At 45.8% G+C, this 4,395-nt stretch overlaps 1 pseudogene; it reads left to right on the forward strand.

Annotated features, from left to right (window-relative positions):
- The first annotated feature begins 326 nt into the window (after positions 1-326).
- On the forward strand, positions 327-1,654 carry LOC147422180 (uncharacterized; annotated as a pseudogene).
- Positions 1,655-4,395: the final 2,741 nt, after the last annotated feature.

Consider the following 4,395-nt stretch of genomic DNA (forward strand, 5'->3'; position numbering starts at 1 on the left):
CTTGTACGATAGACAATCACTCTTCTTGTGAAGACCTACAAAAAAATTTATTTTTCGAGAAATTTAGTCTCACAACCAGGGGTATTTTGGGAAATTTGAAGGGCATTTTGGGAATTTCTGAAATTTGAGGGGTATTTTGGGAATTTCCTCAAATTAGAGGGGTATTTTGGTAATTTCCCCTATAAATTTTCTGCTTGTTTTTGCCGCTTGCCACGGCAAAAACATCCTCCTTCACGTCGTCCACCCCTCGATCCGTCTTCAATATGAGAGTGTCAACATGGCGGAAAGCCTGCATAATTGTATTCCATGGAGGAAGAGAGCTTTACCTCTCCACCGACCTCGCCCTCCCTGGCCTTCACACACTACCCCAGCCTCCGTCGCACTCCCTCACGTTTGTTGGCTGTGTATGAGAGAGTGTCAACATGGCGGAAAGCCTGCATTCCATGGAGGAAGATAGCTTCACCTCTCCATCGCAGCTCTCTCTCACGCAAGAGCAAAGAGATCGCATCAGTAAACACAAAGAGCTCGCCCTTGCCCGACGATCGGCCAAAGCAGAGGCCCTCCCTAGCCCGATCAAACCCCCCTCCTCACCCTAGGATAGAGACCTCGCTCTCCTCTCATCGTTCCGAGCTGCAGATCGTCTCAAAAAGTTAGAACCTCTCGATTTTTCCTCCTTTCACAGAGTCTACATCATTTCTTTCAGGAGCCGCCTTGAATCCTTTCCTCAAGTCGGCAAGGAAGCCATTTACACCTCCGCTAGCCATTGATTTGGATGATGTTAGCCATGTCCGATGTGCTAATTATACGTATACGTCCTCTTATAATGCTACCGACATGCAGAGCAGGACTGGTCATCGTCCTAGTTTTGGTGCTGATAGTGCATGATGAGTCCGTGCCTGATTCTGGTCAGAGTGGGGATGATGGTTCAGATGTCTTGGTGGCTAGCAATGGAAGTGGACAGAAAAAACATATTGGGTTTGGTTGCCTGTTAAAACAAAGCCTACCGTACAAGCAGGCAAGAATGATGATGGCTCACGTAGACCTCATGTAAGAGCTATAAGGGAAGGTCGAAATCGAAGAAGGGGTGAAAGGTCTACACTGGAAGATACAACTCCAGAAAGCAATGATGATGGGTGGAGATCTGTCAGAAAGAGGACCTTACCAGGAAGCATCTTTGGCCATATCCGTTCTCATTCTCTACACAAGGATATCTTCAAAACACACAAATGCTCAAAGCTTTTGTCCTCCAAAAAGCCTCAAGTCAAATTTGCGATGTCTTCTCAGCAAAGAAAAGTGCTCTTGGCTATAGCCTCTGGGAAATCTATTTTTATCACAGGTTCTGCCGGTACTGGTAAAAGCTACTTGCTCCACGAGGCTAGTGTGAACACACTTAAAAACATGTACGGTTTGTAACTGCCTCTACAGGTCTTGCTGGATGTGCAATTGGAGGCACCACATTGCATTCATTTGCTGGTATTGGTTTAGGAATCGGAGAGAAAAGAGAGCTTGCAAATAAGGTGAGTTCAAAAAAACGCTGGATAGACTGCAAGGCCCTGATTAGTATATTGATAGATGGAGAGCCATAGTTGATGTCTTGCCCTGTGTGTGGTCTTAGGCTGCAAGATCTCTCTGTGGGGCTGAATACCTAGTAGAACCCGGCCCAAATCTGTGATGGTTTGTTGATTCAAGGAGATGGCATAGACTTTAGAAAGCGTGGCTCTCCGGGCATCTCGAGCACGAATAGGTGAATATATCTCTGTGAATTTGTTACATGGTTTGAAATAACGCCTGTAATCTTTGTTATGATGTCATCATGTGGTACTAAGGGTTTGTTGCGTATCATCCCTGCCATTATACTGATTTGTGATGACTCTAATTGAGTCCACTATCATCCTTGCCATTGTACTCACTGGTGATGACATTGAGTCTACTAGTGTGCAACTAAGATGCATACATCAATGTAGAAGTGACCAAAGTGTTGAACAGCCATGCTTTTGTCTTGGTTATCATCCCTACCATTATACCCACTTGTGATGACTCTAATTGAGTCCACTATCATCCTTGCCATTATACTCACGTATGATGACATTGAGTCCACTAGTGTCCAACTAAGATGCATACATCAATGTAGAAGTGACCAAAGTGTCGAATAGCCATGCTTTTGTCTTAATTCTTAGAAGTGTATCTGATGATATTGTCTCTTTAGTATGGATAGTGTTGCATGGCCCCATCTTAGCCTAGATCTAGCCGTTGATCCCATAGTGATGTATTCAACCCATAGAGAAAGTGGCCCTCAAAATACATATGAATTGACCACCTCTACCTGGTGTCATCCTATTGTGAATGTGGTGAACTTCTATCTTGCCTCAATGTGTGAAACCTTGTGACCTTGGTCTCCAATGTTCACTATGAGGCTTTATGTGTGCAAAAATGTAAGATAACCCCCACAACACAATTGGTTCCAAAGGTAGGGGAAGGATCCCACTTGGTAGTCATTCCCCACATATTGCAGGGGTTGTCTATCCTTCAATCTCTTTGACGTGAGGGTACATGACTAATCCTTTGATGTGAGGAGTCTACCTCCCAACAATAGTCTAATTGCGTCAAGTAAAGCACCCGTGGTCTCAAGTCTATCTTGCCATCCGCTTTCCAATGAGAAAATAAGTCTATGTTTTCCTAGTCTACGATGGATTTTCACTTGTGCAATACAACACAGTTTTTCAAGATGGTTTATTTTTTGGGTGAGACATCAATATGAAAATCAAAATTTTCAAAGGACCATAGAAACAAAGGGCACGTTTAACAAAAGCATTAGTTTCCACACTCTTGATCCTCATCTTTTTCAATCTACAATCTACCATACCTGCACATAGGACAACTCACAAAATTAGTATGGATATTACTTCACATATACTTACTTAATTAAATCAACTCACACATATTAACGTTTCACCTCAAGCGATCAACGAGACTGTAAGGCCTCCCAGTCTACAGGCTCTCCTGAAGCTTCAAGATCATTCAGTACTTCATAGATACCTCTGCGATATCCATCTGACTCCTCTTGGCGTGACAGAGCTCGATGCATCGCAAGATTATGCGTTTATACAAAAATCAAAGTAATAAAAATACATGATTCATTGCGTTTTAAAAAACGCCATAGTTAAGATTGGATTAGAAACTCACAAACTCATAGCGAAAGGTGTCGAAGCCTCCGCTGCCAAGATGAGGTGTCCCCCTGGTCATCTGTTGTACCTGCGTGGCCTCACGCTGCTGTCAGAACCGCGTGTCCGCTGTTTGCTCATCCTCCCTAATCTGCAGCCACGTCTCGTGTGGGCTGCCCAAAGGCTTCGGCGAGCCGGTCCTGAAAGCCTTCCGAGCTGCATCTAGTCGATGTTTCACGGTGTCCCGTGCAACACCCTTGATCCACCTCCTCGGAACAACGGAAGAACTTGGATCATGTTGGTACTCTCTCAAGATGGTCTCCACTATGTAATTGACTTTGTCCCCATCCTGATCACCCCAAGACGTCAGAAGGCTCGTCGAAAACTACAGCTCCACAAGCTGGCGAATCCGTTGTTGCATCTCAGTCCTGACTCTATCCATGTCAACAGAACCATCTGCCTGTACAGTATAGAGCTTGAAGGCACTAGGATCGTGTGCCCCCCAAGGTGTCCGAGGTGTTCCAAGAGGTGTGTCGAAAGGTGTGCCTGGGTAGGACGGGGGTCGTGAGCGAGGAGGGGTTGAAGCATCTGAGGAGCCTCCTCCACAACAACCACCACCTCCACCTGACGATCGCCGAGATCGGCGAGTGCGCCTGTGCTGCGGAGATGAGGACCTACCCGCCTCTTTCCCACCCCTATGTGTCGAAGCGGCCATGATGGGAGAAGCAAGCGTCGTACCATAGGTGTCCTCCCCCCATAGGCGTCCCCCTCCTAGGCGTCAGACCCTCCGGTGTGAGTCCCGGAGGCGTAGTACCCGTGCCTTTGGCTAGCCAGTACTAAGAAGCCTCTGCCATCTGAGCAAGCGTCATCCGTGTAACAAAGCCCATGAATGCATCTGCACTCATGGAAGCGGGATCTGGAGTCTGGTCTGCCATACTAAAGTCCTGCACAAAGAAAGTAAAATAAAGCGTCATAAAACAATTGTTTAAATTAACTTTAAGCTTAATTTTAAATCAACGTCTTCACACAAACACTTACAGGCCTAGGCCTCGACGAGTGAGGCATCATCGATAAGATCTTCCACCGTATCATCGTCTATCTCTAATTGCAAACATAACTCTGCCCCAACTCGTTCTGGTAGATTGTCTTCATCCATTGCATCTTCATCTACAAGTGTCAATTCTGGCTCGTCTGCATCATCCCTCGTATATCTGTCAGCTTCCTCTGCCATACC

The sequence above is a fragment of the Adiantum capillus-veneris genome, chromosome 27, assembly GCF_014529385.1.
Source record: "Adiantum capillus-veneris isolate H3 chromosome 27, ASM1452938v2, whole genome shotgun sequence".
Taxonomy (NCBI): Eukaryota; Viridiplantae; Streptophyta; class Polypodiopsida; order Polypodiales; family Pteridaceae; genus Adiantum; species Adiantum capillus-veneris.